This window comes from Patagioenas fasciata, chromosome 26, assembly GCF_037038585.1.
Source record: "Patagioenas fasciata isolate bPatFas1 chromosome 26, bPatFas1.hap1, whole genome shotgun sequence".
Lineage (NCBI taxonomy): Eukaryota > Metazoa > Chordata > Aves > Columbiformes > Columbidae > Patagioenas > Patagioenas fasciata.
In genome coordinates, this window is record NC_092545.1 from 785,830 (window position 1) to 798,601 (window position 12,772).

The window sequence follows — 12,772 nt, forward strand, 5'->3', positions numbered from 1 at the left end:
CACCATCTGAGTAATTATCTCCGTCTTCTCCCCTCCAAGGAAAGAGGGAACATGCCTGTACCACTGAAGGAAGCCAGCAGCCTCCTGCTCAGCCTCCAGGAACTCTGCATCTGCTGTGCAATGGTGGAGGGGAGGAAAAACAGTTTCTCAGCAGGGTTCAGGCACAACCAACAGTACAAAAACATCCTGGGGCAACACTGGGGAAACTGCTGTAGCATTAAGGGAGCCTCCAAGAAAGCAATGCAGCAAGAGAACAGTCCTGCTTGGGGGAACACGGCAATATAGACAACCTTCTTCTGTTTAATGGAGGCTCTTCTTCAACGCTTTCCACACAGGAAAAATAGGATTTGGGATTTCATACCTTAGGAAGCTGTGCCCGTATATCTTCTGAGCCTATGAATATGCTCTCCAAGTGAGACCACGTACGCTGCACTTCGAACCAGAGAGAAATGACAGAATCTGTTGTGGACAGCTTCCTCTGCCATATGGACACTTCCTCCAAGAAGAAAGCAATACATTTGGATGTCATTAAATTCTGCAGCTGCACCTGGTTGTCTTCTAAAGTTTCTATGAGTTCCTCGTCTGACTTCAGCAACGGGATGTTCGTCCGGGGGTGAGGCTCATACTGAAACTCCATGGTGCTCCAAGTCATTTTTAGCTCCTTCAGGACTTTCTCCATACTCATTTCTCGTACCGCTTTGTCCACAATGCCACGAACCTCATCCTCAAAGTTATGGAGGTTGAGCTTCAGGAGGTCAGCCAGCGCGGTGTCCGAGTCCATCACAAACCTCACACCCGTCACCTGCATCAGCTGATTCCAGTGCCTTTCCCTAATGGCGGGATTTTGAAGTTCTGCCACAGCTTTCAGGGCCGTCAGCATGTTCTTCACCTTGCTGTCCAGCCCAGTGAAAGCATCCCACGCCCTCACCTCCTTATCCAAATTCCGAATCTCTCTTGCAAACTTTTTACACTCCAGATCCATGTTTTCCACGTTAATATCCGCCCATTTGGTGGTCTGCCAGTCATCAAGGCAAGTGCCCACAAGGGAGATCATATCCCAGAGCTCTTTGAGAAGACACAGCTCCTTTCGGCACTGCTTCAGTTGTTTATAGTCTGGCACTATGACTTCAAACAGACCAGCTGATTCATAAATCGAGGTCATGGCTGACTCCATTTGTTTAATCTCAATGTGCTTTGTATCCAGCAGTTGATAAGGCTTTTTGGTGTCAAACCTAGAAAGAAATGTTTATTCTTCATAAGTGATATTGTAACAACTTCTAAAGAAAACATAGAACAAATGGTGCCTCTGAGACACAAAGCAGACATGATACATCTATAGTACCCATTGATGGTGCAGCCACATGGCACTGCTGACAACCCCTTTAAGCAATATTGTGCACTCAGCATCCAGATTGAATCTCTTGCTAACACCTTACAGTGTTTGCAGGGACAAAACACCCAGGGCATAACAGATACAACACCGTGAGCAGGTAGGAAATGTATGCAAGGGTTCAAGAACACATCCTCAGGACACTCCGAGATGATCCCATGAAGCTTTTCTTCCTCAGGGCTTCTCTGATGTTATAATTTCACTGTACCTGAATGGTGCTTCTTTCCGAAATCGCTCTCTGAATCTGTGTTGCTCAACATCAAACGCCGCACAGCTCTTGCGCACAACTGTCATTTCGTTCGCCTGCAGAGGAGCCACATGCTGCTTCACAGCTATCGCCAGCTTCTTTATATTGTTCCATTTTTCTGGCAGCTCCTGCAAGCAAAATTTAAATGACGGTAGGCAGTATTTGCTATTTGATATAAGATGTGACTGATCTGTTTATGGACAATCACAGAACAGGAAAAGCAACAGATTCCATGCCTAAAACTGCAAGGAAGTTTTGTTGTGATGCAAAAGCTAAACACAATTTGGGATAAAACTTATCAGTTATCCACAATTTTGAAGACGAATGAAGACTGAGACTTTAAAACTGACTGCTCTGATTGCAAAAACATGTTAAATAACTTCAGAAGAAGGGTCCCAGACCAGATCCTGGGCTCCCAGGATGGCTCAGTGGTTGAGAGAGCACAGTTCTCCTGACACCGAGCCCAGCGGGACCCAGAGCTGGCTGGAGGCAGGAGGGTGGGCTGAGGATGCAAGTTCATCAGATCGTCCGGCTTCCCAGAGCTAATTAAGAAACAGAGCCTGGGAAATTTCCAGCCAGCTCTTAGAGCAGAAGATATTATGCCAGAAGGACTTCTACAGAGCTTTCTGGGGCAAATCCCTCCAGCCTGCCTGTATAATATTAGTACTAAATAAGACAGTTTCTTTCTCAGGACTGCATCCAAGCTGCTGGTGCACAGCACTGCTAACAATCCACCCTTTGCACCTGGGATTTTATTCAGAAAGAGATTTGATTTCTTCTCTTCTCACTAGACTTCTCGAGCCAAATCCTCACCCCAGACAGTGACACCAGCCAGGGCTCTGCTGTCCTCAAGTCCCACAGCTTTGCTCTCCCACTTCCCCAGGTACTGTGCCAGCCTACAGGAAAGACTTTGGGCTTCTTTTCATCCCAGTGCACATAGTTGAGAAGACTAATGGAGATGCACCAACACTATGCAAAGAAGCGAAATAACCTGGAGGCAGCAGAGGCGGCCAGAGCAGGGCCAGTCCCTCCTGAGGGGTCTCTTTCTGGCACTTCATGTTCCAGTCTCTGTAGAAATCACTATCCATGACCATAGCAGGGCACACATGGAGCTGCTTCCTTGTCCTTCTCATACAAACTATCAGCTCCAGCCCATCCATCTTCATGGCCATGGAGGGAGCGGTACCTGGAGGAACTTACTTTGGTTTTCCTACTGTGTACAGCAGTGAATGAATTATTCAACTATGTGTTGCTGTCACTTGACAGAAAGAACGAAACTGTTTTGTTATCTCCTACATCTGAATGGCTGCCCTGCATACCTCATTTCTTCTGTCAGAAAAATAAATCAGTTGTTCAAATCTACACGCACAAACAGGCACCAAGCAAGCAGCTCTTGGGCAGAGGAATCAGCAGAGCTGGGTTCCCCATAGCACCATTTTTTATGCTGAACTGAAGCTGCTGTAGCAGCCAAAACATTCATTTAATGCGGCTCTTCTGTTTTTCAGGGTGTCTGTAGGAATCCAGTTATCTTTAGGACCCTTACCCGTGTCAGATTTGGTGATACAACCATCCGTGGATCACGGCTGCACCAGCAGAAAACTGGGGGATTGCTGAACCCCGCTCAGGTCCCATCCAAGCCTGCAGCAGAGGGAGGAACTTCTCCCCAAAAAGCTCTGCCTTAAACCTGGTGTCCTACACAGAGCCCTCTGCACACAACGCCCCGTGACTAAGGGGTATCCATCAGTACGCAGCCACACGCTCCTCCACCGTAACATGGTGACTGCTGCCAGTTCCCCAAGGCTGGCTGGGCATCCCACAGGCTTTTCCAACCGTCACCTCATGGTCCCCTGTCCAGAAATGAGAAGAATTCCCCAAAGAAAAATTGATTCATCAGGGCCAGATGTGGAAAGGTGCTGAAATACTTTCATAACGTGCTCCCAGTGATGTCCTTTGGGTCAAGCAGACTGGGTGTTATAGACCTAGTGGAGGACTGAAGTCCTATGAGAAGGCGACTCCTCTGCCAACATTATCCTTCCCATCTCCACAGTTGCCAAGAACTGGCTTATTTAAAAATAATTATAATTCAAACTAATTAACAGATGTATTTGAAAATGCATTAATTTTTTTCAAGAGTAATCGCTGAGAGTTGGAGCAGGCAATTCTATGTTTTTCATACATAACAAAAGGCTTAATCTCTGCTTTAAAAGAAAAACCTCAATATAACTCCAAAATTTAGAGCTATTAAGGCACATCCCACAATAGTAAAATACTATCCACTGAGGCCCTCTAATGACAGGGAGTGGGGCTTTAAATATTCCTGCAATGCTCTTAAGCTCATACTCTTTGACGCTGGCTACTTGGCAAACCGCCGTGTCCACCGCAGCTTTTCACCCACCTCCAGTTGCTTATAGACTTCCTCCGGCAGCTCTTGCTCATACGTCTTCAGCAGTTCGACGGTTTGCTTCAGGGGCTCGAACATGGCATCGGTGACACTGTGCCTTTCCTTAACGGCCAGGAGATGCCCCATGATCTCCACCAAACCATCATAATCGCCTTTTTCAACCTTTTTGCTCAAACCTTTGTCAGCAGTTTTTATGAACTCGTCCAGGTCAGACAAGCTGTAGAACACAAAACAGGAAAGCACCAAATGAGAGCAGTTCCTACCGGAATCATCCAGGCAGCTGGACTGGCATGGAGAGGGAAAGGCCTGGCTAACTCTGCCCATCACATGGCAACATGCTGAGGGCATCAGAACCACAGTTCATGCTCACAGGGATCCATAGATGTGGTACAGCTTCCTGTGAGGAACGGATAAATGGGTTGGGACTTCACAGCTTGGAGAAAAGGCATTTGAGGAGCACAAGTCTTACGAGGAGCAGCTGAGGGAGCTGGGGCTGTTCAGCCTGGAGAACAGGAGATGAGGGGAGACCTGATCTCTGCAACTGTCTGAAAGGAGGTTGGAGCATGGAGGGGGTTGGTCTCTTCTCTCAGGTAGCAAGTGATAAGATAAAATGGCCTCAAATTTCTCCAGGGGAGGTTCAGATTGGGTATTAGGAAAAAAATTATTCACAGAAATGGCTGTCGGGCCTTGGAACAGGCTGCCCTGGGCAGTGGTGGAGTCACCATCCCTGGAGGGGTTGGATAGACATATAGATGAGGTTCTCAGGGACATGGGGTAGTGCCAGAGTTAGGTTATGGTTGGACTCTGTGATCTTGATGGTCTCTTCCAACCAAACAGATTCTATGACTCTATCCTATGATTCTATAAGGGAGACCTGTGAGCTCGGGTCTGTGGTCTGAAGAGAGTGAATTTGAAAGGACAGTTTTCATGTCATCTCTTCCAATACAAGAATTCAACAAATGAACCTGGCAGGTTGTAAAGCTACAACAAACAGGGATTCTTCTTCGCACGCTGCCTTATTTCAGAGGGTAAGTCTCTGCTGCAGAAGGATGCAGATGTTAAAAATTCACAGCGGTTCAGAAAAGCAACCGAACATTTGTGGGAGAAAAAAAAATCCATCCAGGTCTTTAGATACAAAGGTACAACCCATGACTCTCAAAGTCCTCAGGTATGAATGGTTAGAGACAAGGAGACTATTTGGGGGAAGTTTCCCTACCTGCTTCTTGATCTCACCAGCTGCTGGACACTGTTAGCAGAGCTTGATGGGCTCCTGGATCTTTGGTCCTTTCCATTCTTCCCTTCTCAAAACGCTTACTTTTGAAGTGCCCGCTTAAATTCTGTGGATGCTGCTGGACCAAAACATAGCCCTAAACACTTCACCTATTAAAGACTAAACTGCTGAGTCAGGAGCTCTTAATAAGAACTCCTAAATGCCTGTTCTAACCTATGCAAAAACCTCTTTGCACAGGAATTATCGTGCTGAAAAGAACACAAGAGATCACAGCAGCCACCACACGCAGCAGCCTTCACTAGTACATATGTCTGTAAATATTTCTTCGTAAGCATCCAAGCCCTGTGGCATCCTTCAGCTGCTACTACTCAAATAAATCACCTAACACATCATCCTGCAGAGACCAGGCGGCTGAGCAGCTATTCAGAGCAGGGAACACATGTTAATGCAAAACTTACATCCAAAGCTCCTCCTTTTTGTAACCTTGAAACTGCCTCCCCATGACTGCTCATGCCAGGCAACCCAAATTACTTTTTTTACAAAGAGTGCACTCAAAAGAGCACTGCATTTAGAAACGGAGCAAGTATCTCATGGCATTAATGCAGCTTTACTGATGGCAAATTCAACAAAATAAGCATAGAGCCCTAGAAGAGATTAGATTAGTTGGACCAGGATGAACAGACAAACAGACACCCTGTCCAACACCACACAGTAGGTCGTAGGAGCATCAGCTCGCAGGATGTCGATGGTACCGAGTTCGTGGAACTGTTTGCACTTTACACACTCAGCTGGACCAGCTGCTCCCAGCAGAGACGAGGGGATGAAAGTTAGCAGAGATGCGATGGAGCTGGCAGGGGGTGTGTGCCCCCTCCTCTTGCTCCTGTATTAGCCTTTTGCTTATCAGTGTGAAATGATACAGCCCAGCCAACACAAGAGAAACCCACTTTGGTTCTGGGAAGAAGAGGTAGAACGGTTCCTACCTGTGCATGACGTGGTCCATGAGATGCTGCTTGAACACCAAGCTCCACCGTTTAATCACATTCAGCAGAGACGCTTTGAAAGGCCGAGCATCAACTTTCATCCAACTCTGGAAAATGCTGGTGGGCTCGATGCGATTCACCTCCTCATAGATCTTCTCGTAGGAGTCAATCTGCTCTCGGAACTGCTGCAGCGTGGGAGGTGACTCAGGGACCCCGTTCTCTGCATGGGCCTCGATTTCTGCCGCAGTGAGAATGTGCCCGTAGAGGAGGAACTGGCGGAAGAACTCCTTTCTGTCCTCTCCGTACAGGTAGGAGTAGTGGTCGAAGGCACTGCGGTAATCACAGCAGGCCGCCATCACGGCCTGCACACGCCCCATCAGCTCATGGCGCATGTCGGCCAGGTCAGCCATGTCCTCCACGTCAGCCTGGAGAGAAGAGGAGAGGAGCTCGCAGTGATGCGGGGGCAGCGTGGCACCTCCTCACTGCCACACAGCGTGAGGGAGCTCCACAGCCACAGACCTGGTAGTGGAGGAAGCCGCTGTGCTCAGCCAGCCTGGGCACCAGCGATGAGATCCGGTAGATGTCGTTGAGAAGACCTTCCACCACGTCGTAGAAGCCATCGTTTGTGCCAGGGTCCAAGGAGGGTTGAAATATCAAATCTGGGATCACCAAATCCAGCTGTACCTCAAACAGGGGAGGAAGCCCTGCCTTGGGATCTGGTAGGGAAGAACAGAGGTGCCAGGTTATTTTTGAAGGGGAGAAAAGTGATCTAGAGCCACCACTAACATCCCACCACAAGACACACACATGCCCCACAGGGACACCAGGCAGGTGGGACACCCACTCGCTGGGTCCAGTGACATTGTGTCTGCATACAACGCAGAGGGGAGGCTGCCAAACCAGCTGGTGTTCTGGTACCCACAGGAGATACTGGAGAACAGATGAGACACAAGTGATTTAAGGACCGGAAAAATGCTGTGGAGGGAAGCCTTAAAGAGACCAGGCTCTTCAGCTAATCAAAAGGGAGTCTGAGAGCTGAACAATTACAGCGCATAAGTACTTAAAGAGGAGAAAAACAACAGGAACCAAGAGGCTCTTTAATTTAGTGGAGAAAGGCATGAAAAAATAAAACACCAACTGGTTTCACAAATGTGAAATTATGTGCTTGTTTTTAACAAGATGGTGAGGAACTGGATGCAATTCTCCAGCTCAGTGTGCCTCCACATCCAGGAGGGAAGCGTTCTGAAGATGTGCTTTAGCTGGACACAGCTGCTCTCAGCAGAGTGACCCTCCGTGGCAGCCTTAGGCAGGAGCTCTGCTTTGGTGACCCCTCTCCTCACTCCTCAGTGATGGAGGTTTTTCTTTCATGTCTTTCATCCACAGAACCAACTCTTGAGACTCTCCACAAACGAAAGGTTGTGTCACCTTGATGCTTTGTGCATGGGAGGTCAGGAGATGGCTGATGCCCAAGAACAGACTTGGAATGATGCCTCAATTTTGTCTGTTCACAAATCCCAGCAAATGGTGCACAGTCATCTCTGTCCCTTCCCTTGAGCAAGGCTTTGCTCCAGTGACCAGGGGACAGAGTTACCCTCTGAGTCTGGAGGCTCCTCCAGCACTTGCTGTAGACAATGCAAGAGGCAGAGTAGAAAGACCACCACAAGTCAAAGCACAAAACAGAAACTTCCTTTTGGTGAGACTGAAGATGGTATCACGGCCAGAGCTGAGGAACCAGCAGTTACCTGTGTTTTCGAGGAGGTACTTGAGTGAGCACTCAATGGCAGTGAAGAATCCATCCAGAACTATCTCATCCACGTAATCCACATAGGCCTTCCAGATGTCAGATGCTGGGTCTGCAAGTAAGAGGCTCTGGTTTTCCTGGAAGAAAAAGACGACACTTTGAAATACAGCGGGGCTGAGTCTGTCCTACAAGAGCTGCCCACAGCTGAGGACTCATGGCAATGAGCACACAGGTACCAGCCCTGCGGGGGGAGAGAAACCAGACAGACGGATGTTGCTGCCGGTAGCATGGCCACAATTTTCTCCTTCTGTCAAGGGCTGCTTTGTCATCTGAAGCAACTCAAAATAATCACAAGGTAAAAATGGAGTGCGTGAGAGACTTAGCAGCCCTGCAACCTTCTCCTCCCTCTTCTCTGAGGCCAAAGGGCTCAAGGCTGCTTTGCAGACCTGGGCCAAAGGCTCATCCCAATGCATGAAGCCTCAGTCCTTGTGGCCTGTATAATGTTACCTTGGGTGGATGAGTCCTTCCAAGTGGACTGCTTACACCTCTGCCCTACAAATGGTCATCTCAAAACAAGAGAACTTTAAAATTCAGAAAAGGGTTTTTAAATAAACCAAGTGAAAATAGTTAAAGATTGGGATCAGAAGACAAAGGGTTGGCTTACAGCCTCCCTTCTCAGCTTATTGCGTTCCTTACCTCCAGGCAAGTTCACAGTCAGGAAATTCACGGTTTTCTAGGCCACAGAATGGCCCCATCCTTCTTGCGTCTCCTCTTCCACACCCACAAGACCAGCCTGGGTATCCATCCCCTGCACCTCCCAGGCTCTGCCGTGATCCTGTTCCGGCCTTGCTATGCCCTCTGAGGGCTCTTTCTCCTAAGCCTGCCAGGGGCTCTCAACACAGGCACGGGCTCAAAAAAAACGTAAGGTCCAGCTTGCAGTCTGCTGCCAGGGGTTCAAAGCTGGCTGTATTTCATCTCTGGGGACACAGGAGAGGGTGCCATTCCCAGTGGCATGGCAGCTTGGCACACATGAGATCATAGAATCATTCTGGTTGGAAGAGACCCTCAAGATCATCGAATCCAACCATAACCTAACTCCACCACTAACCCATGTCCCTAAGAACCCCATCTGTACATTTGTTAACACCTCCAGGGATGTGACTCCACCACTGCTCTGGGCAGCCTATTCCAAAGCTTCACAATCCTCTCTGTGAATTATTTTTTCCTAATATCCAATCTGAACTTTCCTTGGTGCAACTTGAGGCCACTTCCTCTCATCCTATCTCTTACTACTTGGGAGAAGAGACCAACCCCCTCCATGCTCCAACCTCCTTTCAGACAGTTGCAGAGAGCAAGAAGGTCTGGCCTCAGCCTCCTCAAGATAGAGTGGCATTGCCAGTTGGGCTTGAGTCAACCCAGAGTTGCTGCTCCCCAACTTTACACATCAACGCTGAGTGATTAAACTGTTAACAGAGCAAGCCAGGGCTCTGGTGCCTTGCAGACTCACCTCCACATTTTGCTGACACAAGAGAAAGGGGAACTTCACAGGACTGAACACTATGGGAATGCCCATTTGAAAGCACCACCCCCTCTTCACCGTCCCATGCCCTTGTATTTGACAATGCCCCCTTGTCACTGGTGTTCTACTGAACCTTTACTCCAGAGGCCTCATCCTGGTGCAAAAGGGCAATGCAAGCCAGCAACTCACTGTCCTGCCTGTGCTTGTGGGTGCACGTACCCAAACTCTCTGTGCTCTTCTCTCAGCAGCCTCAAGACTCACCTGCTCAAAAGAAGACCTGAACACCCAAGGGAAACACAGCAGACCAGCTCTTGGCCCCTTTGCTGCTGTTCCTCCAGGTTTGACCAGCACAGCAGGACAGAGGCATGGGGACATCCTATTTTGGGCCACGGTGCCTTTCCCTCCCCAGGACCTTCATGCTGCTTTGCAGTTGGTCCTGCCCTGTGAGCCACCAGAGCAGCGGTGCCAGCCCTTCTGCCTTGGCCACAGCCCCATGTTCTCTCCGGTCAATTTAGGAAGTGTTCCCATCTTTTGGGTGTAGCTGGAGGTGGTTGAGCCTGTCACAGCTGTAGCAGCAGGACAACGTGGGCATAGTAAAATCCTCGCCGTGGGTTCAGAGGGTACAGAAGTGGGTCAGAAGCCCAAGGCTGAGTGCAGACAGTGAAGTAAGGTGAGCAACAAGGGCTCAGTGTCCCAGAGAGGGTCAGCCCAGTCTCTCCAGAGTCCAAGGCCAGATGGTGACCCTCAGGAGTGGGCTGGACCTAAAATCCATCTGCCTTCCAGCCAAGGTGCTGTCCCTGACACGCTAAAACCTCTGGGCAGGTGAGGCGCAGAGATTTGGGCTTTCTCCTGCTCTGCAAAGAGGACTCTCAGCTCTGGCAAAGCCACTGGAAAAAACCCAGGGTTCAGACAGCAGCTTTTTCTTGTTACTCAGCTTCTCCCTGGACTGACAGCGTCACCTCCTGCTCCCACAGAGGAACAACAAGCCTAAAGCAGAAAGGTCAGCCACAGCCAGCTGCCTCTCCATTTTAAGGTGAATATTTCGGAGGAGTTTTTCCTCTGAGCAGGATCCCAAAGCCTGATGCACGACTCCCCTCTAGTGGCTTCACAAGAACCAGGACTGGGAGCCAGACTGGGCTGCATCGGCTCCCACTCCTGCTCCAAACTCGGTGCCTGGTCAGCAGCCCCGCACACTCAGCTGTACCAGCTCACCCATCAAAGTATTCCTTAATCAACAACAGGTAAGTTTTTCAAATGAGTTAAGGGAGTTAATTTTAAGGTGAAGCAGCTCTGGACATTTTCACCAGAGCGGAGAGACACCCAGAGCCTATGAAGAGTCAACAAACCCCTGGAGAAGGTCCCCCCTCACCTTCACCAGCAGATGAATCCTCTGCCCTGACTCTCGGACAAGGCTGTAACGCCGTTCCAGGCGGTCCTGACAGTCCTCCAGGCTCAGCAGCGATTCTCTTTTACAATCTCTTCTCACAAATATGGGCGACGCCCACGATCCCACGATGGTCTGGATCTCCTCAACATTGTTTTTGGCTTTCTGTATCCTCTGCTCGAGGTCATGGACATCATCCATCACCATGGAGATGTGATCCCAGACACCTGGTAAAAAATGAGATGATTGACTACTTTTTTTCAGAGCTGCATGGCCAAGCTCTTGTGCACTCTCCATAAGACTTTTCCCCCACGGTTTCATGTATTTCTCACCCATCATTAACACAAGAGACTTACCACCTCAACCAAAAGAGTCACTTCTAGCTCCCTCCTACCCCAACAATCCATGGTACAGCTGCAGCCTCTGTTTTCTGCCAGGAGCACCAGCACCGTGGGGACGTCTGACACTTCCCCCTTTCCCGTACCCAGATTTAATCTGCTACCAGAGAGAGAACAAGGACAACAGGCTGAGTGTTCCTGCCACTGTCACCAGAGCAGGGACCCACAGCCCCACAAACACAGGCTGTGACAGCCCAAGGTACCAGCGAGGGCTGCATTTAGATTCAGGGAACTTCATCTGCAGGAAAGTCCCTTCATCTTTGTTGTGCAATGGAGAAAGAGTTTTTCAGCATGAGGAATTCTGCTTTGCAAGTTCCCAAGGGAGGACACTTGTTCCTGTTCATACCACAAGCCTGATGACAGAAATATATATTCCAACAGCGAGCAGTTTGCTTTCACCAAGAGGAAACAAATTGTCTTCCTCCATTCTGCTTTGCAGTTAAAACTGATCAAGCAAGAACACTGGTTAAATCATCCCAAAGTCACGGTGCACAAACCTCACCACTAACCACAGTATTTCATCTGGCTGGAAAGGATAACGAGGTGGCCCTGGCCCCCACCGGGAGAAGTCTGTCCCAAGCCAGATGGCTGGGCCAAGGGGTCCCAGTCCCTGCACAACTCAGGGAGAAAGCAGTGCCTTGGGGACACAGGGACATGACCACACAGTGGGTCACTTGGGCTGGCACGGGCAGGGAGCAGACTCTTCAACCCCAGCCTTGCCAGCTCTCACAAACCCCAATCTTGCCGTTTCCCCAGCATCACTGCTTACAGGGCAGCCTCTCTTCCCCAAAAGCCCAGAGGGAAGCTGAAGGGATCAGGATCCTGTCCCCAGCCCAAGCAGATCAAGGTAAGATGGGAAGGAGCAGGCAGGCTGGGGGCTGCCCTTTGTCTCCCCAGTGCTGGCTCTGCTGGAGAGTCCCCTGCCCTGCTGTGAACTGTCACTGGGAACCAGGTGATGGAGGCTGGGGACATGGGAGGAATCTGATGAGACCCAAGTGAGCAGGTTAACCATGAGCAATGTGCCCTGTGGCCAAGAAGGTTGATGGTACCTGGGCTGCGTGAGTAGGAGTGTGGCCAGCAGGTCGAGGGAGGTGAATCCTCCCCCTCTGCTCTGCACTCGTGAGGCCCCATCTGAGTGGTGTGTCCAGTTCTGGGCACCCCAGTTTAAGAAGGACAAGGAATTACTGGGGAGAGCCCAGCGGTGGCTACCAAGATGCTGAGGGGTCTAGAGCATTTTTCTTCTGAGGAAAGGCTGAGAGAGCTGGGGCTGTTGAGCTGGAGAAGAGAAGCTGAGAGGGATCTGATCAATGGGATCAATATCTCAGGGTGGCTGTCAGAGGATGGACCAGACTCTGTTCAGTGGTGCCCAGCACCAGGGTGAAGGGCAGCGGGCACAGACTGAAACACAGGAGGCTCCATCTGAACATGAGCAGAAACTTGTTTGCTGGGAGGTGCCAGAGCCTGGCCCAGGCTGCCCAGAG

The 12,772-nt window shown here is 49.7% G+C and overlaps 1 long non-coding RNA gene and 1 pseudogene across 1 annotated transcript in view; one reads left to right on the forward strand and one right to left on the reverse strand.

The window, feature by feature from the left end:
• The window catches only part of LOC139825664 (uncharacterized), a 214,482-nt gene that overhangs the window by 139,766 nt on the left and 61,944 nt on the right, over window positions 1-12,772 (forward strand). The gene's annotated exons all lie outside the window — the stretch shown is intronic.
• Window positions 1-12,772, reverse strand: part of LOC136112157 (dynein axonemal heavy chain 9-like) — a 50,868-nt pseudogene that overhangs the window by 32,241 nt on the left and 5,855 nt on the right.